Raw genomic sequence first — 22,112 nt, forward strand, 5'->3', positions numbered from 1 at the left:
GTGATTTAATGATGCTCAGAACCAGGCACAGTGAGTCCTTGTGAAGTTGTTTTGTTCAGTTTTGTTTTCATTGCCTTTTGGGATAACTCGTGGTATTCTTAAGGCCACCTCTGCAAGTATACTATAGCAATTTTCTCTGCTTTGCACTCTGAAGACCATAAAGGTGAATAAGATTTGAATCTATCCCTAGATAGCTTTAAATATAGTAGAAGAGGCAGATGTACACACAAGGTATAATCCATGGAAAAATAGGAAATAGGAAGACCATTATGATATTTATTTTCTATCAAGCAGAATTGAGTTTATCTACAAGTAACGGTGAAATTAATCATAATGGATTAAACATTAGAGATTGTTTTTCCTCATGTGACAGCATTTCTAGAGGTTACTGGAGTTAGTACAGCAGTTTAGAGGAATCAAGAGAATGTTTTGGAAGAGTTAGTACAGCAGTTTAGAGGAATCAAGAGAATGTTTTGGAATCCTTTGGCTTTTTCCTTATCATTGAAAAATGACCACTGTATCTCAAGCCATCACATCCTAATCAACACAAAAATATCTGAAAGAGATGATGCCAGCCATATCTCTCCTACTATCCATAAACAAAAGTTTGGCAAGAAATGCCTCACAGTGATTTATATGTAGACTTGTAATTTAACTTAGGTCAAACAATCACTCTCATCTTTAAAGACGACCTGACAAAAGGGGAGTAAGACTGCCAGTCACCTGGAGTTAGCCTCACCACTGCCCGAACAAAGAACGGGCAATTTTAAGCTTGAGAAGTAAAGGGGATTGAGTATCAAATAGACAGCTATTGCAGAATGCCACTTACCTGATGTATGACTTGAGCTGGAGCCTGGAAATAGTTGAGGCTAGAGAGGGAGGTAGAACAAGATTATGAGGCTGTGGCAGGGCTGGGTAGCTTTGTCTATTCTCCAAGAGCAAAGGGGAAGAACATGGCCCCATGATGGCACGTGCTGAGCATACTCAAAGAGTGTGAGAAGGAAAGAGGATTTAATTTCATTTAAACATGATCACTTGACAAGATGTCCATAGTATGATATCTAAAGTAGGTTTTATATATTTTGTCTTGGAACTTGTCTTAGACATTTAGGTATTGAAAACACTGAGATGAAGAAGACAGAGAATTGCTTCATGCTTTTATTTCACCCACAAAAAGGAAGTTGTTGACTAAAGTTGCTCTCCTCTGGAGGAATAAATTATAAATGGGATTTAAGTTTTCATTAGTAGCATATTATTGGGTAGCTATGTTGAGGTAAAGAACTTCAAGTTTAACCAGGACATTCTCTGAATTTCCAAAAATATCAATTTTAAACATAACTCACTGTTACTAATGTTTGAAAATGCAACTTCACAAATTAATTGGGATATAATTCATAGACCACACAAGCGTTCATTTAAAGGGTACAATTAAATGGTTTTATTAGGTTCACAGCTACCAGCAAAATCTGATTTTAGAACATTTTCACCCTGCAAGAAGAAACCCTGTGCCCACTGCCAGCCACTCCCATGACCCTCCATCTCCACCCTCCGGGTGCTAAGTAACGACTAATTTACATTTCATCTCTATAATTGTGCCTGTTCTTGACGTTTCATACAAATAGAATCACATAACGTATGATGATCTCTTGGGACAGGATCCTCTCATTTACCATAATGTTGTTAAGGTTCACCCTTGCTGTAGCATGAGTCAGTACTTCATTTTTTTTAATGGATGAGTGCTATGCTATTGTCTAGATAGACCATAGTTTGTTTATGCATTCAAGTGGAGAGACGTTTGGGTTGTTTTCATTCCACGATTATTATGACTATATTGCTCCGAAAATTCCTGTACAAGCTTTTGTGTGCACACATTTTCATCCTTCTTAAGTATATACCTACGTGTGGAATTGCTGCGTCATTTAGCAACTATGTTTAGCTTTTTGAAGAACATCCAACTGTTTTCCAAAGGGGTTGCACTATTTTATATTCTCACCAGGAGTTATGAAGCTTTCCATTTCTCCACATCCTCGTCAACATTAGTTATTACTTGTCTTTTAATTACAGCCACCCTAGTGGTTGTGAAGTATAACCTTACTGTGGTTTTGATTTGCATTTCCCTAATGGCTAACGACGTTGAGCATCTCTTCCTTTGCTAACCATCCATCTGTGTACTTTCTTCAAAGAAAAATACCTTTTCAAATTCTTTGTTGGAGAATGACATTCACTGGGGCAGGAGGCAGAGGTGAATGAGGCTAGAGATGGAAAGAGCTACACCCACATCTGAGCTTCATAGGATCTGTCATGTTTTGTCCATTTCAGGTATTCTCACTGGTGACTTACATTCTAGAAATTACTGAGGACCCCAAAGATGTTTTGTTTCTATGCCTCAGGTGCATCTATATTTAATACATTATTGCAATAATGTAATTTATTATTGTGATGTTAATATATAACATTAATACAATATTAAACATTGAGATATTTAAAATATTTATTTCACTTAAAAATAACAAAAACAAACCAATTAAAGGTGAATATACATAAAATATTTTTATGAAAAAATATATTTTTCAAAAGAAAATTACTCTGAGGATAGCAGCACTGTACTATATTTTTGCAATTATGCATAATGTTTTCTTTAATAGAAGACAGCAGGAATCTCATCTCTCCTTCTGCATTCCATTTGAGACAAGATGTTCGAATTGAAGCAAATAAGAAACATACAAAAAAATGACATAAATAAAGAAGCTATGGCCTCACCCCGATATGTTGCTGGCAGGAGAGACAGCAGCAAACACAGGAAACTCAAGGAAAATCAGTGTGGCTAGAGACAGATACTGAACTGGAGCCTGGAATGAGTTGAGGCTGGAGAGGGAGGTAGGACAAGACTCTGAGGCTGTGGCTGGGCTGAGTGGCTTTGTCTATTCTCCAAGAGCAAACGGAAGAACATGGCCCCATGACAGCACACTCTGAGAAAATGAGACTTCTGAATTGGGGACCTTGAAACACGAGGGCCCACATTACCAGCCGTGTAGGAAGCATCTGTTCAGCAGCAGAATGCGAAGAGGATGGTGGGGGGCACTGTCTCCCTGTGTAACCATAATGGGTCCCTTACCCAAAATATGCAGCAAATCAACACCTGGAGGCATGGGGTTGCAGCAGAGAAAGAGCTTTAATCGTAAGGCCACTGAAGGAGGACATGGGAGGAAACCTCAAATCCATCTCCGCCAGGAATTCGGGGCTAAGGTTTGAAGAGATTTGGAGTGGGCTGGAGGGTGGAAATTGTTGATTGGTTGGAGCACAGGGTGAAGTCATGGGCCAGAGAGAGGAAGAAGTTGTATTTTCATGCCGATCTCATTCCTCTGTGGGGGCCTACACACTAGTTGCTAGAATGTGTGGTCTGAAAAACATCCTAAGCAATCCTTAAACAAAAGCCCCATGAGCTGATTGTCAGAGGTCCTGTCGACAGGAGCAATGGGAATGCAAGTCAATCCTTCAACGGTCTCATGACCCTGTGTCCTAAATCCTGTCTGTAGGAACAACAGGGAAGCACCTGGTGAGGACCTGGTGCTACTGGGCTTCTAGCAACAAGGAAGGAGCCAGAGTGCAGCCAGATGCATCCTTAACCATAACTCTATTTCTGTCCAAAACCTTGTATACAATTCTTATCAATCCTGGGGGGATGGTTTCACCCAGGGCCTGACATGGGAAAGGCTGCTGAGGTCAACAGAGACAGCAGCGGAAGCCCTGGCAGTGGTGGAAGTCACCATGGGTGGCTGAGAGGCGTCCCACTCCAAGTTCTGTGCTGAGTGCACATTGCAGTTTGGTTTTTGCGGGGAAGGAGATTCTGAAATTTGAGTTTAGCATGCAAGACATTTATCTGGGAGTGTCCTTGATATAAACATCTATGGGAGAAGGGGGAGAAAGCTGGCAGAGACGGAGGTTGAGCTGGGAGGTGGTCCTGGCGGCCTCAGCCCATTCTGTTGGTGCTCAGGAGCCCACATGGCCCGTCAGAGCTGTGCTCCATCGGGTCAGGCATTTACTCCTCAGCAATGGTAACCACCCAAGGGGTTCACCTTGCCCTCTGCCTAAACAGAGTGGATTCATCAAGACAGGGGAATTGCAACAAAGAAAGAGGAATTCACGCAGAGCCAGCTGTGCGGGAGACCAGAGTTTTACCATTACTCAAATCAGTCTCCCCGAGCATTCAGGGAGTAGAGTTTTTAAGGACAACTTGCTGGGTTGGGAGAAGCCAGTAAGCCAGGAGTGCTGATTGGTCAGAGATAAAATCACAGGGAGTCCAGGCTGTCTTCTTGCAGTGAGTCAGTTCCTGGGTGGGGGCCACAAGATCAGATGGACCAGTTTATCCATCTGGGTGGTGCCAGCTGATGCATCAAGTGCAGGGTCTGCAAAATGTCTCAAGCCCTGATCTTAGGGGCAGCTTAGGGAGGGTCAGAATCTTGTAGCCTCCAGCTGCATGACTCCTAAACCATAATTTCTAATCCTGTGGCTAATGTTAGTCCTACAAAGGCAATCTAGTCCCCAGGCAAGAAGGAGGTCTGCTTTAGGAAAGGGCTGTTACCATCTTTGTTTACACTATAAACTTTGTTTAAACTATATAAAACTATAAACTTTGTTTAAACTATAAACTAAGTTTCTCCCAAGGTTAGTTCAGCCTAAGCCTAGGAATGAACAAGAACAGCTTGGAGGTTAGAAGCAAGATAGAGTCGATTAAGTTAGGTTTCAGTCATAATTTTGCAAAGGCTGTTTCACGATTATTGCTATTATTGGTTATGAGCCACCCCTAAAAGGGCATGACCTTGATGGGAAAGATTTTCTGCATTGGCAACAATGCGGGCGAGATTTGAGGGCTGTGTTCCGGTCATTTGTGACCCCCTGTCACCATGGTGTTTTAAATAGTTGGTCTCATTTGCTCTTCATATCAACCCTACGAAGCAGTGACTTTATTTTCCTCTTCGACAGGTGAACAAACAGACTCATAATAGTTCTTGAGCTTGCCATTGGGAAGTGAAAATCAACTGCTTGAATAAATGTAAGGACTCAGGTGAGATGCATGGGTACAGACCAAGACAACCCTAATGTTCCTCTCAGCTTAACTCTTCTTGCTGCCTCCAGGTCCCTGGTTTCCCTATTCTTAGAGCATTTACTTCAGAAGACTTGCCTTTGCGGCTCTTTCTCTGCCCCTTGGAAAGGCAAATCTGATCCAAATCCTCCTGCCAGTGCTAAAAACCTGACCTGTCTTTCTCAAGGACCCGGGAGACATTCATTTGAAATGTAGACATCCAGGAACATGGGCTGCCCTATCTCCCCATCTCTGTGGGAGGGAAGGAGCCTAACTTCAGCGGGAGTCTTGCTCCAAATGTTAAAACTCCCTCTTGTCGTAAAGATACGAGAAAGTTCACTTTTCCTTTGGGGAAAGCTGATTCACCAAGACGGATGGCCTACAATTCCCTGACCCCAGGTCTTCACAAGCAGGCGTGCACACACACACATACACACACACACACTTTCTTCAGAGGAGCTGTGCTCAAACTGAGTTCTGGTCTCTTTACCGTATTGCAGTAGCTTTGAATGAAGCCTTCCTTAACTCTGCCCAGTGCAATTTGGTTTTGACAGTTCCGTGCAAAACCGTGGGCTAGAAGATACAGTGGAATCAGGTTTAGAAACTCTAATGCATGGGTGAATGAGATAGGCAAGGAGAATTTGGCCATATACAAGATGGAATGGGGAAGATGCTGGAAGGTGGAGACCCCACTAGGGGAGTGAATACTGTCCCCGCAAAATTACATCTAACATCCAACTCCTGGCACCTGTGAGCCTTATTTTAGAACTAGGATTTTTGCAGGTGTAATTGAGTTAAGGATCTTGAGATCATACAATCCTTGATTTAGGGTGGGCCCTAAATCCAAATAGTGGTGTCCTTATAAAATAAAGGAGCGGAAGAGATGAGACACAGGGAAGGAGGCCTGTGAAGACAGAGGCGGAGATGAGAGTGAAGCTGCCACCAGCAGAGGCAGGAAGACCTGGAGGCAGCACAGGCAAGGGAGGATCCTCCCCTAGAGCCTCCAGAGGGAGTGTGACTCTGCCGGGGAAACTTCCGGCTTCCTGTACTGTGAGAGAATCAACCTGTATTGTTTCTGGCCGTTAAGTTTGTTGTGTCTGCCTCAGGAAATGAAGGCACCCATCTAAAAGCTCCATGGTTGTTACTCTGAAGAAATGTGGTAGTAGATCCCTTAGATTTGCCAGAAAGTGCCAGAAATCTGTCATTTGCTGTCAGATCCTTTTATTTTTAATTTCATTTTTTAAACTGTTAATTATTTTTTATATTTTATTATTTATTTATTTATTTTGAGACAGAGTCTCACTCCGTCAACCAGGCTGGAGTGCAGTGGCAGGATCTCAGCTCACTGCAATCTCCACCTCCCAGGCTCAAGTGATGCTCCCACCTCAGCCTCCTGAGTGTCTGAGAACAGGCACCCCCTACCACACCAGGCTAATTTTTTGTATTTTTGGTAGAGAGGGGATTTCACCATGTTGCCCAGGCTGGTCTTGAACTCCTGAGCTCAGCAATCCACCTACCTCAGCCTTCCAAAGTGCTGGGATTACAGGCTTGGGCTGTTACACCTGGCCTTAGATCCTTTTATTTTTAAATGTTAGCAAACAACTGATTTTTTTCCCTCAGTTCTTTGCAGGCCAGCGTGTAAGGGGGAAAGCAGGTAAGAAACAAGTCTCCGGGGGCAAGCACAGGCTCCAAGTAGTACATTAAGAACCTAGATTTGATTTCGAATTTGAGCTGCATGGAATTGTTCCAGGTGAGTGGTGAGTTCTGCCTGATGGGGTGGCAGTTGTTGGTCCTGAATATTTTTACTGTCCTCCTAATTCAAGGCCAGAGGAACCATCTTTTTTTTTTTTTTTTTTTTTGAGACAGTGTCTCGCTCTGTCCCCCAGGCTGGAGTGCAGTGGCGCAATCTCGGCTCACTGCAAGCTCCGCCTCCCGGGTTCACGCCATTCTCCTGCCTCAGCCTCCTGAGTAGCTGGGACTACAGGTGCCTGCCAACACACCCAGCTAATTTTTTTTGTATTTTTAGTAGAGATGGGGTTTCACCGTGTTAGCCAGTATGGTCTCGATCTCCTGACCTTGCGATCCGCTCATCTCAGCCTCCCAAAGTGCTGGGATTACAGGCGTAAGCCACCCCGCCCGGTGGGAGCATCTTTTGCTACTTCAGACATGGATCTATGTCTCAGCCTAGAAGTGTGGAAGAATGAACCTGGATCGTTGAGTAGAAGGCACATCACGCAAAACACTGAAACTGCCTTTGCAAAAATCAGGGTAGTGAGAGGTCTTGCATGACTGACTCCATCTTGCCTCAAGCCTCACAAGCCAGCTATCTTCACTCATTCCTGAGCACAGGCCAAGCTAACCATGGGAGGAACTTATAGTTTAACTTAGAGCAAGGATGACAATAGTCCCTTCCTAAAACTAATTCCTCCTTGCTCAGGGACCAAAAACTAATGAAAGGCCTCAAGATGAGGATCATGGGAGGAGTCTGAATTCTGCTAAAATGTAGGCAGTTTCTATCATCCTTACTACTCAGGAGTCATGTGGCCAGAGGTCACAAGATTTGAGCCTTCCCCAGTTGCTCCTATGGATAACATCACTACTGTAGAACCTAAGATTGGTCTCTTGAGATGTTTTTCAGACCTCTGCATTCTGGCAATCAACTGACCTCACCTGGACTCACGAGTCATGACTGAACCGGTCCTGTGGCCCCACCTGGGGATAAACTCAGCACACAAGGATCATTTTCCACACCTCTATGATTTCATATGCAACCAATCAACGGCACCCATTTTCTAGCCTCCTGCTCGCCAAAGCATCTTTGAAAAATCCTAACCTCTAAGCCTTCGGGGAGACTGATTTGAGTAATAACTCTGTTCCCTGCATGGCTGGTCTAGTGTCAATTAAACTCTTTCTTTACTGCCATACCATAGTCTCAGCGAATTGGTTTTGTCTGTGCAATGGGCAGGAAGAACGTGTCTGGTGAGCATCTCCACACATTCAGAAATTGTCCATCTAAGACAATGGAGTTATTTTCACCCTCAACAAATGCCTCAACTCTGTGACATTTTAAGCAAATCTTAACTTTGACTTATGAATTCAAGAAGGAAAAAAAAAAAGTAAGAAAATGTTGATTGTAATAGTTCCTCTGAACGTCCTTCCCCCTGGGGACAGGCTCCCTTGCTGTTGTGTGGTCACTGTTCCCATTAACCTAACGAAATCTACACTTGCAAATGAAGTCCTGGGGTCCACACTAAATGTTCACAGTCTGGCCACATGCTAATATTCCATGTGCTAGCCCATATCTTTAAATAGACTCATGGAAATGTGTTAAATGATATAACAGAATAAAAATCAAGCTTAACTTAAAGATGAGTCTTTTTTTTTTCTATATGAGGAAATAAAGCAACTGAACATTTCTTTGCATTTTATGTTAAATTAAATGCTAACATGTACAGAAAAAAGAAAAAATGCACTCTGATGATGAAGGGACTGAGTCAAATTCACAACCAGGGTCTTTTTTTTTTTTTTTTTTTTTTGAGACAGAGTCTCACTCTGTCACCCATGCTGGAGTGCAGCAGTGTGATCTCGGCTCACTGAAACCTCTGCCTCCCGGGTTCAAGCGATTCTCCTGCCTCAGCCTCCCGAGTAGGTGGGACTATAGGCACATGCCTGTAGTACATGCAGTATAGTACTGGCATGCCTGGCTATTTTTTGTACTTTTAGTAGAGACAGGGTTTCACCGTGTTAGCCAGGATGGTCTCGATCTCCAGCCAGGGTCGTTTTAGTGAATGAGAACTGTGAATCAGAACCCACAAAAAACATTTTTAGCAATCAGTTGGCTTTTATTTTATTTGAAGATAATCTCAGCCATTTGCTTTGCATTGGAATTCATTTTGTTTTGATCTGTTTTGCTAACAAATCAGGCATTCGGTTTTGCGCACCACAGGGGCAGGCAGCATACGTGTTTTCTAAACCAGTGTCTACCCATTGCTTTGCAGAACACCAGACATGGGTGCTCCAATCCACGTAGTGTTGAGGCAGTGAAGTTTGTGTTCCAGGAACTTCAGAATTCCTGAATGTATTGATATTGATAAAAGGTGATGAGATGAAGTAGAATGATCATAAACTTAGAGGTTGGTAACATGTGTCCTAGCCCCTGTCTGCGGTAAATCTCAGGAAAACAATACGCCCTTCTTGGATTTCATTATCTCATCTGTAAATGAAACTGTTAGACAAAGTCAGCACAGAGGACACATGCTTTGGCTGGAATGTGAGATAATTTTAGGTGTCATCACTCTTAATGTTAAATAATATGGCTGGGCACAGTGGCTCACGCCTGTAATCCCAGCACTTTGGTAGGCCGAGGTGGGTAGATCACGAGGTCAAGAGACCCAGACCATCCTGGCTAACATGGTGAAACCTCATCTCTACTAAAAATACAAAAATTAGAGCACGGTTGTAATCCCAGCTACTCAGGAGGCTGAGACAGGAGAATCTCTTGAACCCGGGAGGCGGAGGTTGCAGTGAGCTGAGGTCACACCACTGCACTCTAGCCTGGCAACAGAGCGAGACTCCGTCTCCAAACAACCAAAAATGTTAAATGATATTATGAGGAATCATTTCCCATTAGCATCTTCTTTTATCCTTCTGGTGATACGAAAGGATCATCTTTTTTGTAACAGCATTTTTTCACACTTTTTGAGCTCCTATTTAAAACAGCAAATCCATGTTCAGAATTTTGGAGGCATGATTATGTAGGTAGAGCACTATAAAATTGTTCATCTTTATTATATTTATTTTTATGGCAAGATGTAGTGATTTTTTTTCACTTAGAGTTCAAGAAAAGGTTCGTTTTAAGTAGATGAATTTAAACACAACAGTGTGTCAATTTATAGACTAATACTGAGAAACAGCATAGGTAGAACTCAGGAGTGGCAATATTTGCTGGTAGTGCATAAGTCAGTGATATTCATGGGACCCTGCATGCTGGTGTGTCCGGACCCTTGTCATCTTAAAATTGAACCTCTCTGTCTACTGTGTATTCACCTTTCTTTCTAAAAGTGCTGTAGTTTTCTTGGAAGTGGAAAAATAAATATACCTAAACACACACACAAACAAAAACTGCATGGATCAATTTCTCTTACAGGTAGGCATCACCTTGTGACTCAACAGCAGCCAATAAGATGGAAATAAAGGCCATGAAGTTATCGGATGGCATCTACAAGGAATACTTAGATGAGGAGGTGACTCTGGTGGCAATTGTTCTTTTGTCTTTCTCACCTTCCTTCTTGTCCTGTCTGGGATGCTGAAGTGATGGCTGGTATACAGATGCCCTGTTGTGATGTTGAGATAAACATGAGAATAAAAGTCAGCGATTACAGATGGCAGAGAAGAGAGAGAAAGATAGGATGTAGGTGGATATTGATGGAACTAAGTTTCTATTGCACAAGTTCTACCACTAACCTCTGGACTTCATGATATGTGAGGGAGAAATAAACTCCTATTTTAGAAGAGATCTATGTTACCTGCAACCGAACGGAATGCTTAATTGGCACATCCTATGTGCTCCAAACCTTCCTTAATTTCTGTGTGTAAGGCATACTTAGTCTTTACCCATTATTCTGTTCACATTCATTCACTCGATCAGCCTCCCAACTCTACAGTAAAGAGTTTACTATAGTTTACTCTATTAGTAAGGGAGATTCTGGAGCAAGCCCCACAAATCATAGATTGAATACCCATTCATTAAGAGAGAGATTTAAAGATACTTCTATCCAAACACATTTTAAATTTCCAGCACCTGTGAGGTGGTGGAGGTTCATGGTGGTTGATAGGGTTTAAATGACTTGTGATTCAAGCTCCATATTACAATGTAACAGCGCAAAAGTTCATTTTTTTAAATTTATTTTACTTTAAGTTCTGGTATACATGTGTAGAACATGCGGGTTTGTTACATAGGTATACATGTGCCATGGTGGCTTGCTGCACCTATCAAACCGTCACCTAGGTTTTAAGAACCACATGCATTAGGTATTTGACCTAATGTTCTCCCTCATGTTGCCCCCCACTCCCTGACAGGGCCCAGTGTGTGATGTTCCCCTCCCTGTGTCCATGCATTCTCATTGTTCAACTCCCACTTATGAGTGAGAACATGTGGTGTTTGATTTTCTGTTCCTGTGTTAGTTTGCTGAGAATGATGGCTTCCAGCTTCATCCATGTCCCTGCAAAGGACACAAACTCATTTTTTTTATGGCTGCATAATATTCCATGAGTCTGGATTTGGTTACAGATAGAGCTGGATGAGTCTTAGTTACATCTAATGGCTTTTGACATGTTATATCAATTTCTTACTGCTTTTATAAATGAATATATTAAGAAGAAAAAATTACAAATGACCCTTTCTTTACCAACTTTTAGGGTAATCAAGTTCAGTTATTAAAAAATGGATGTTTGCAACATTCATAGTAATTCTTTTCAGAAAATTAAAAATGATTAAAAATTATAATTATTTTGATCCCATTCAGATATTATATATTTAACTGTGAGATAATTCTCAGAGATAAATGTCAACTTTTAAAAAAATGCTAAATAAATTAAATCAAAATATCCACTCTAAAATAAATAAATTAGCTCCGATTATTTCTTCTTTTTAAATTTTTCCTTATAGTTGTAAAAATAAAGTGAACGTTTTGGCTCATTTCCTCATTAAAGTTTGAATTTTCCAGTCACCAGTGTTTTGTTCTTTCTTACAAATGTTTATGTGCCTGGAATGAGAACATTACCCTGTAGAATATTTGGTGGTAGAAGTCCTTCCAATAAGGGAGCAAGCAGGATGCCAGCTTAGAATGATTATATAGGCAATAAACTGAAATGTTAATAGGTGTCGAGGAAAGCAGTGTGAGTGGGTTTGGGAGGTTGATCATAAGGCAATAGGGAATGGTGAGGACTGTGGCAAACGAGGGAGCTTCTGCTCTGCCTAATGTGGGGCACCCAGGACACAACTCCAGAGGCTTCTTTTTTGTGACGTCTTTCAATATGTAGGGAAAAGTGGAAAAAAAATCTTGTTTTTTAAACACTGTCATAATAGCAACATAAAATACACTTCTATGACCTATATCCAATCTGCGTGTCTGCACGGGACTCAGTGACCTCAGTCTCTTAGGACTAGTGAATAATAAGAGATGTCAGAAAAGAATGGGCTGGGGATAAGTGGAAGTTGACTTCTGGTCTAAGAAGAATAAAAAAGACAAAGAGATGGGATCCCATCTTTCAATGTACCTTCCGTCTTTGAAGTGAGTCTAACAGCTGGAATAGAGAATGACTTAAAGCTAATAAAAGTTAGAATGTTATTAATGCAATTTTTAATTGTTACCAGAAAACAATGCAATTCTTAGTTATCACCAACCTTCCAATATAGGAATATTTCTCCTAATTTTCTTCCTCTCTGCCCTTCACTAAACATAAACCCAGAACCATGAAAGTCAATTCCTTCTCCCTGGCACTGCTACTCAAGACCCATATTAAGTATTCAAGTCTTCTAAATTATTTTACTCTCCATACAAAGAAAATAGCATGAGTATTTATAAGTGAGGACAACTCCCAATATACATGACAGAACTCTAACTCAACTTAACCATAAAGATACATCTTTTTTCACCTAACAAGAAGTCAAGTAAGAATGGCTTTGGGGGAAGTTGATCCAAGGGCTAAATATTGTACCCAAGGCCCCAAGTTCTTTCCATCTGTCTGATCCTTCATTCTTGCTGATGACTTTGTCCTCATAAGGGCTGCAAATGGCTGTAGCAATCCCAAGTGTCTCATTCAGACGTAATAGCAGGCATAAGAAATGACCATTTCATCCTGTGTCTCTTTCTTAGGAATCTGGACATTTCTCTCCTGGATACCCACAAACAGAACTTCCTTGTCATTGGCCAAAATTGGGTCACATAACCATTTCCACCCTCACTGGAAATGAGGATAGAATTAGCCCATTCCTCGAGTTGGAGTGAATTCAGATTCTCCTGGGGTACATGCTGTATGTAGAAAGAGTAGATGTCTTAACCAAATCATAATTCAGGACAGTTGGTGGATAGGTAACCCAAGTGTGTATAGGATTATTGTCACAATTTTGGGTTCTATCTTCTAGTCTCCTGTTTTCCAGTTCTTATAAGCCAATCAGATTGACCATGCCAGCTCATTCTTGTTTCTTGATTTCACTCAAAACAAGAAAACCTAGAGATTCTACTTGAAGCCAAACAATAGCAACATAAAAGAAAAGTACCAAAAAACAAGTCTTGCAAAAATCCAAAACGCTGACAACACCAAATGCTGCCGAGGAGGTGGAGAAACAGGAAGTCTCCTTCATTGTTGATGGGAATGCAAAATAGTATATTTACCTTGGAAGACAGTTTTGCAGTCTCAAAAAACTAAACGTATGCTTACTATACAATCTAGCATTCACGCTCCATAGCATTTACCCAAAGAAACTGAAAACCTGTGTCCACACAAAAACCTACTCATGAATGTTTATAGCAGCTTTATGCATAATTAACAAAATTTGGGATGTCTTTCAATAAGTAATGGATACGTAAACAGATATATCCGGACAATAGGATATTATTCAGCTTTACAAAGACATGAGCTATCAAGCCCTGAAAAGCTACTAAAGAACTTTAAATGTGTATTTAAAGAAGCCAATCACACAAGGCTACAACCCATATGATTCCAACTATGTAACTTTCTAGAAAAGGCAAATTAAAAAGATAAGTGGTTTCCAGAGACTGGGAAAATGTACAGGTAAGCGTATGGAGCACAGAAGATTTTTAGAGCAGTGAAACTACTCTGTATGATAATATAATGGAGGGTACAAGTCATTATATACTTGTCAAAACCTGCAGAATGAACAACACCAAGGGTTACTGATGTAAGCTATGGCTGTGGGTGATAAGAATGTATCAGTGCTGGTTCATCAATTGTAACAAATGTACCACAATCGTAACAAACAATTATAGAGACGTTGATAGTCCAGCAGGTCATATCGGAACATGGGTTGGGGCAGGAGGCATGCAGGAGTTTTCTGTCCATTCTCCTCAATGGGCTCTGAATTTAAAATGGCCCTAAAAATAAAGTATTTTTAATTTTTTTTCATTCTGACTTTTTTTTAAGTTCAGTGGTACATGTGCAAGTTTATTATATAGGTAAACCTGTGTCACAGGAGTTGGTTGTACAGATTATTTCATCTAGGTATGCCTGTTTCACCCAGGTATTAAGCCTAGCACCCATTAGTTATTCTTCTTGGTCCTCTCCCTCCTTCCACCCTGCACCCTCTGGTAGGACCCGGTGGCTGTTTTTTCCCTCTATGTGTCCATGTGTTCTCATTATTTAGCTCCCATTTAGAAGTGAGAACATACTGTGTTTGGTTTTCTGTTTCTGTGTTAGTTTGCTAAGGATAATGGCCTGCAGCTCCATCCGTGTTCCTGCAAAGGACATGATCCTGTTCTTTTTTATGGCTGCATGGTACTGCGTGGTATATATGTACATTTCTTTATCTAGTCTCCCACTGATGGGCATCTCGGTTGATTCCATGTCTTTGCTATTGTGAGTAGTGCTGCAATGAACATTAGCATGTGTGTGTCTTTAAGATTAGAATAACTTATATTCCTTTGGGTATATACTCAGGAATGGGACTGCTGGGTAGAATGGTAGTTCTGTTTTTAGGTTTTTGAGGAAATGCCACACTGGTTTCCACAATGGTTGAAGTAATTTACCCTCCCACCAACAGTGTTTTAAGTGTTCTTCTGTCTCTCCAATCTCACCAGCACCTGTTATTTAAAAATCATATTCTTCAGCCATCACATTTTATCAAGGCAAAAACTGAGTCCCAGCTTAAAAGGAGTGGATGGGTCAGAGGAGACTCCAATCTCATTCTAAGTGCCCTGAGTACATGGATGTCCACTGCAAACTGGAAGAGAACTGCTGGGAGGTTTTCTTCCTTCCACTGGGAGGAAGCGATTATAACAATGCCCTTCCACCTATGCCTGTTACTTGTATTTCTGATCCAGATAAAAGCATGACATTAAAAACGGATTTGTGGGGAATTCATGTTTTGAAACATTAACTGATTTTTTCCTTGGTATTTCTTCTTACTCTTCACTCTTTTTCACATTTGTGAGGTCAACTCACCTAGCATTCATGGCATTGGAGAAGAGGTGATATGTCAAAGGAAAGCCTCCTGGATTTTAAAATTCTGAATTCTAAAATAACTCAGAACATATCATTTAAAAATTGATAAAGTCGAGGAAGGTTTTCTGTCTTCAAGACCAGGCAAGATACAGAGAAAAAAGAGGACCTGAAAGAAACTGAGGCTCTGGTGGGAAGGGTTGGTTACATCGTAACCTTTGTCTCAGTCTTGACTTTGGAAGTCACTGCGGGTGGGATTTCTGAACTGATGGAGAGTAACATTCAGGTATCTAATAGCAAGGGTACTTATAAAAAGTAATATAAGACCGGGCACGGTGGCTCGCGCCTGTAATCCCAGCACTCTGGGAGGCCAACGCGGGCAGATCATGAGGTCAGGAGATGGAGACCATCCTGGTTAACACGGTGAAACTCTGTCTCAAATAAAAATACAAAAAATTAGCCGGGCGCGGTGGCAGGAGCCTGTAGTCCCAGCTACTCGGGAGGCTGAGGCAGGAGAATGGCGCGAACCTGGGAGGCAGAGCTTGCAGTGAGCTGAGATCATGCCACTGTACTCCAGCCTGGGCCACAGAGTGAGACCCCATCTCAAAAAAAAAAAAAAAAAGTAATACAAATTACTGAAATAAAAAAAGAAATGTATCTTTTCTCTATACTTGAGCTTGTAGATTGACATTTGTACCTCTACAGGACCAAAGAAATTTGAGTCTTCTTATATACCTACCAAAGAAGAAAAAAGACTGTAAATGTTGAAGTCCTTAAAGGGCTGGACATGATCAGATGCCTCTAAATTGGTTATCGCAGAGACGAATAAGACAATCGACAGCCTTTTCCACTATGTCCTTTAGTTAGATTACATTAACCTTCCCATTTCACCATCGCCTGCTGATTCGCATATACTAGAAGCCTACAGTGATAAAAGCAATATCATGATAATAAAGCAAAAGGAAAATCTTGCCAATATCTGGATGTGGGACCCTAAGCCGATTACTGTCCTCTCTGATCCTCAGTCCTGTTACCCACAAAAGGAGAGTGTGGGCTGATATAGATCAACTTTTAGTTTCTTTTGGGTTAATTGTGCAATTTTATGGTTGCAAGTGAATCATTTGAAATGTGTTCTGAGCTTGAATTGATATTTATTTTTGCAACTCCAGAGTAATTTTCTATAATTTCTCACAATTAATTTTATTTGACATGTGAAGAAACTTTGGTATATGCTAAACTTTAGATATTATGTTGCTATGGATCAATCCCTGGATTGAAATTCATTTTTTTAAACCTAAAACTTGAATACAGAAGATAAAATAGTCTCTGAAAAAAATAGAGCTCTCAGCACTTTGGGAGGCCAAGATGGGAGAATCACTTGAGCCCAGGTGTTTGAGACCAGCCTTAGCAACAAGGCAAGACCCTGTCTCTATTAAAAAAAAAATGGAAAAATTAGCTGGGTGTTGTAGTGGTGTGCAGCTGTAGTCCCAGCTACTCGGGAGGCTAAGGTGGGAGGATCACTTGAGCGCAGAAGGTCAAAGCTGTAGTCAGCCATGATCACACCACTGCACTCCAACCTGGGTGACAGAGTGAGACCCTGTCTCAAAAAAAAAAAAAAAAAAGGAAGAATCTGAATATTCACTAGACTTGTCCTGGAAGTGTTGAACCATGCTGGACAAGAGAAGACTACAAGAAACAAGGGCTGCGAAATACAGCAAGAGTGGATGAGAGCTGGGGCCTTTTTCAGGGGATTTTCTAAAGGTGGGAGCTCCTTCACGTTCTTGGTGATGGTAGTCTTGACCCTTTCCTGCTGCAGGTGCTGAGTTGGCAGTTAAAATGGCCTTTTCCTTCCAAACAGAACTATCCAGCAGTGAGTGTCCAGACAGGGACAAGGAGTACCTTGTCCCTGAGTTCTGTGTGTACCTATATGGGTACAAGTAAAACAAACCACCCAGCAAAGTAGATGGGTTTAAGAGGTAAAAAGACTCAAATACCTCTTTTCATATCAAAAGGAAATAAATAATCCTTTTTTGTATCTTAATTAACACTGTACTTTTTAATGCAGCATCTGCTTAATAGATTTTTTTAGCCTTCCCAAGAGAAGCAGGATTAAAACCGTGCTCTGGCACAAGGAATGTGGGTTAGAGTTTGCTCCCTGAGGAATGATCTAGACAGCTTCAGACTTTAGTCATCAGCCTACTTCAGAGCTCAGTAAATTACAGTGCCTAGGCTGAATCTTGCCTGCTACCTATTTTTGTTAATTCAGTTTTCCTTGGAACACAGACACACTCACTCGTTTACATATCATCTATGACTGCGATTCAGTAGCAAAGCTTAGCGTTGGCATCAAAGACTACATGGTCTGCAAACCTACAATATTTACTATTAGGTCCTTTACCAAAGATCTGGGCTGACCACTGGCACACACATTTATGAGCACTAATGCACAGCAAATGAATGTCACATTTGTATTTCTAAATAAATTCCTACAAGGTGAGTGGATAGGTAACAATTCTGGCTGAATAGCATCATCATGTGCAAGTGTATTTCTACCAAAACCAGTGGGCCTGGAAGTCCCACACATCTTTATCCCTGGGAGGAAGTACTGTGTGGACAGAGCCATACCCCACAGATGCCAGCCTGGCAGGGTTTTCTTAGAGTATTGGGTAGTTGGAAAAAAAAAAAAAACTTGTTCATTGCTGCTCTATGGCAATACGTTTCTTTCAGTTTGCACACATAGCAAGAACTTCTCATGGGACAGCCATATCATGATGTGCTTAGAAGCTTCTCAACCACCCATGCAGGTTGAAGAGTGTCCCCCTGAGGATGTGACTTTTATTTGGAAAAAGGGTCATTAGGTCATTACAGATGTAATTGGTTAAAACGTGTTATATTGCAATAAGGTGAGTCCTTGATCTAATATGTCTGGTGTCCTCTTCAGAACAAGAAGACTCAGAGACAGGAATGCACAGGAGGAAAACGATGTGAATAGAGACACATGGGGACAAGGCCGAGTGATGACAGAGTCAGAGATTTGAGTGATACATCTACTAGGCAAGGAATGCCAAGCACTACCGACAGCACCAGAAGCTAAGAGAAGGGCATGAAACAGATTCTCCCTTAGATCACGCAGAGGATGCACAGCCCTGTTGATACCTTGATTTCAGACTTCTGGCCTCCAGACCTATACGAGAATGACCTTATGTTGTTTTAAGCCACCCTGTTTGTTGCACTTTGTTGAGATGACCCTAGGACACTAACACGAACTCCATACGACAGCTTGTATCTCTGATGGGCATCAGTGCCTGTGATAATTTTCTATTGCTACTATACCAAATTATCCCAAATGTAGCAGTTAAAAATACTGCACGCTTATTATCTCACAGTAGGTTAGGAGTCCAACATAGGCCTCACTGGGCTAAAATCAAGGAGCTGGCAGGGATGCAGTTTAACTTGTGGATTTTAGGGCAGAATCCAATTCCTTGCCTTTTCTAGCGTCTAGAGGTCACCCACATTCATTGGCCTCTGGCCCTCCTCCTCCATCTTTAAAGCCAGAAACTGTACATTAACATAAGTACTGCTTTTTTTTTTTTTTTTTTTTTAGGCTGGTCAAGTGAAGCAGCGGGAGTGGAGAAGGAACATGAGGCCTCCTTATGTGGCCATCTCTCACATTAGCCTTCTGCACTCACAGTTCCCTCCATGCACAGCTGAAAATGTTCTTCAGTTTAAAAACTGGGTGGCTGAGGCGGGCAGATCACGAGGTCAGGAGTTCAAGACCAGCCTAGCCAACATAGTGAAACCCTGTCTCTACTAAAAATACAAAGAATTAGCCGGGCATGGTGGTGGGCATCTGTAATCCCAGCTACTTGGGAGGCTGAGACAGGATAATTGATTGAACCCAGGAAGTGGAGGTTGCAGTGAGCGGAGATCGTGCCATTGCACTCCAGCCTGGGCAACAGAGCAAGACTCCATCAAGAAAAAACAAAACAAAACAAAAAACTCATGTGATTAGATTGCACTCACCTAAATAAGCAGGATCATTTCCGTATCATAAGGTTCTGAACCTTAATCACATCTGCAGAGTTCCTTTTGACAGGTAAGACAATATATTCATTTTCTGAAGAGTTAGACCCAGGCAAGTTTGAGGGACTATTATTCTGCCTACCACACCCTCTCTATAGATTGTCCTATCCCTCATGGTGTCTGACTTCCTCCAAGAACTCCAAAGGAAAGGGATTAAATTTTTTATTTCTTCACTCCTGGATGCTCCTTGGTCCTCATGCAAATCTGCCCACTGTGTCTCCAAAAGAATTCCAACTATATGTTTCAGGGAAACCAAATATGAGAGCTGCAAGGAACTTTTCTTAAAAGCCTTTGACATCTCCCCTTTCTGTCTTCTTTCTCCTTTCTCCTCTAGCTAACCTGAAACAGGTGTGATGGTTACTTCCAGCCACTGTTGTGGACCAAGGGAAGGCAGAACTCTGCCTAGTGTTAGGGAGGGAGGATGTCTGAAGCAGCCTGATCCCTGATGTCCTTTAGGCTGTCATACCGGACCTGTGCAGCATCCATCCAGACTTCTACCATATTAGAAGCAAATACACTTTTATCTTATTTAAACCACTCTTTGTTTTAAATCTGTCTATTAATAGGAAGCCAAACTAATCCTATCTGATGCAAGAAAGAGAACAGAATTCTAAGAAACCCATCTTCATTGGCCAATAATTTTCACTTAGCAAGATAGGTCACAGTAATTCATCTTTCCTGGAGTATTCCAAATACAGCATAAATTTAGGAATAAAACTACTGTGATTGAGGATTCAAATTAGTAATGGAGTGACATTTTGTGTCAATTTTTGTCAAATATATGTCCTAAGAAATTGTTTCATTAGCTAGCTATTTAAATCAGTGATAATATCTGTACTTATATCTGATTTATCGTGGTCCTATGGGTAGCTGTTACTTCTGGAGAATCTGCTTAGAAGACAAACAAAAAATAAAAACTAAAGTCTGTTCACACTTAAGAGTCTAAGGTTCCTGGCATTTGTCAGTGTTGTCCTTGGCTTTGCTGCTGGGAAGTGGGTGGGAAAGAGGCCACATGCAGGGGCCAGGAATGGCCATAGACTAGGGTGGGACAGGAGAGTGGAGCTGGGATAAGGACAAGCAGGTCACTGGGTTTTAAGGACCCAAGTCTAGGACGTGGTAACATTACCCTATGTTTGAGACCAATTGAGGCAGAGACAGGATCACTCAGGGGTGGGGGAGATGATAGTAAAAGGAGCAAGGGGTGAGAGAAAATGATAAACTCTTGCTCCAATGTGTGACAGTTAAGTTTCGTCCACACAAGCACCTCTAAGGATTGGGTGGGGTCAAACCATTTTACAGATGAGGAATCAGAGGCTGAGAGCTGAATGCATTTGTCAGTCATACATGTAGTGAGTCGTGATGCCAAAGTATGAATTGAGGTCATTTAACAGCAGAGATTGTGTTCTCTTCACCATATTGATAACAAGGGACCAGGTTTGACTGAGGATATCATCTGCCTCCTGCTAGTGTTGGAGTTGGTTCTTGGGGCAGCTGTCCTGAAACTGCTCCACGCCATAGACCTGTCCAGGTGGTGAACTGTGTTCACGTGACCATCACTCATGCTCCAACTCATTACCATGCTCAGGTTCAAGAGTGTCCCTGAAAGCCCATTTTCCTGAACATGTCTGTCATTTTAAAAGTTGGAAAGTTTTGCACACACACACACCCACACACACATGCACACAAGCACTTTATCTACTCATCTGTGGATTCAGGATCCAGGTTGTTCCCACATCTTGCCTACTGGGAATAATGCTGCAATAACACGGGGATGCTAGCATCTCTTTGAGGTTCCAATTCAGTTCTGTGGGAAGAATCCATCCCAGGCTCTGATACACAGCATCGTGCCTACAGATAATGATGCTATATTTTACACCTAAAATCTATTAAGAGGGTAGATCTCATTTTAAGTGTTCTTGCCACAATAAAAGAGGAAATAGTGTTTTTTAAAAATCTATATCTAAATAGTCACATTTAATCTATTTTTGGTTGTCAAAAAGCAGCCCTTTTCTGCCTTACGTTCAACCCACGTGTCTGAGAAGGCCAAGGCACCTGTACTTCAGGTCATTCAGGTTGTTCAACTTGGTCAAGTATTTTCTTTACTTTATTTGAAAATACAGGATGCCATCCTGTCACTTAGGCTGGAGTGCAGCAGCAGGATAAACTCACTGCAGCCTCAGACACCTGGGCTCAGGCAATTCTGCCTCAGCCCCTAAATAGCTAGAATAGCTAATTTTCTTTATTTTCTTATTTTTTGTAGAGACAGCATCTCCCTATGTTGCCCAGGCTGGTCTCGAACTCTTGGCCTCAAGCAATCCTCTTGCCTCAGCCTCCCAAAACCTTGGTATTATAGGCGAGCGCCACTGCACTTGACCCATCAACTGTTTTCTGTGGAATGTGAGGATAAGACAAAAGCTTCCATACACAACTCACATACATTAAACATGACCAATTACCAGGCCTTCCGCTGAGAATTTTCACGTCTCCTTATTTAATCTTCTCACCCTACCAGGCAGTTATTACTATAATTTTATTGATGGGAAAATAGGTGTTAAAGATGTTTAATGACTGACCAGGGCCACATGGTGGAGACTGGTTGGGACAAGGGTTTTTGTGACACACACATCTATGTTTTCAACGCTCTACTATGAAGACAGAGGCATCTGTTCAATGAGGGGAGAAATCTCAGGCATTAGGCAAAAATGAAAGTGACATTTTCAGAGAGATAAATCTATAAAATCTTGTTCGGTGATACTTTAAAGGAGTT

At 41.5% G+C, this 22,112-nt stretch overlaps 1 long non-coding RNA gene across 1 annotated transcript in view; it reads right to left on the minus strand.

The window, feature by feature from the left end:
* Nucleotides 1–10,357: 10,357 nt before the first annotated feature.
* Nucleotides 10,358–22,112, minus strand: part of LOC129525662 (uncharacterized) — a 33,833-nt gene continuing 22,078 nt past the window's right edge. Inside the window, exon 3 of the long non-coding RNA XR_008670089.1 lies at nt 10,358–10,416. This is a non-coding gene — a long non-coding RNA (uncharacterized lncRNA). The remainder of the gene's footprint in view (nt 10,417–22,112) is intronic.

The sequence above is a fragment of the Gorilla gorilla genome, chromosome 10, assembly GCF_029281585.2.
Source record: "Gorilla gorilla gorilla isolate KB3781 chromosome 10, NHGRI_mGorGor1-v2.1_pri, whole genome shotgun sequence".
NCBI classification, from domain to species: domain Eukaryota; kingdom Metazoa; phylum Chordata; class Mammalia; order Primates; family Hominidae; genus Gorilla; species Gorilla gorilla.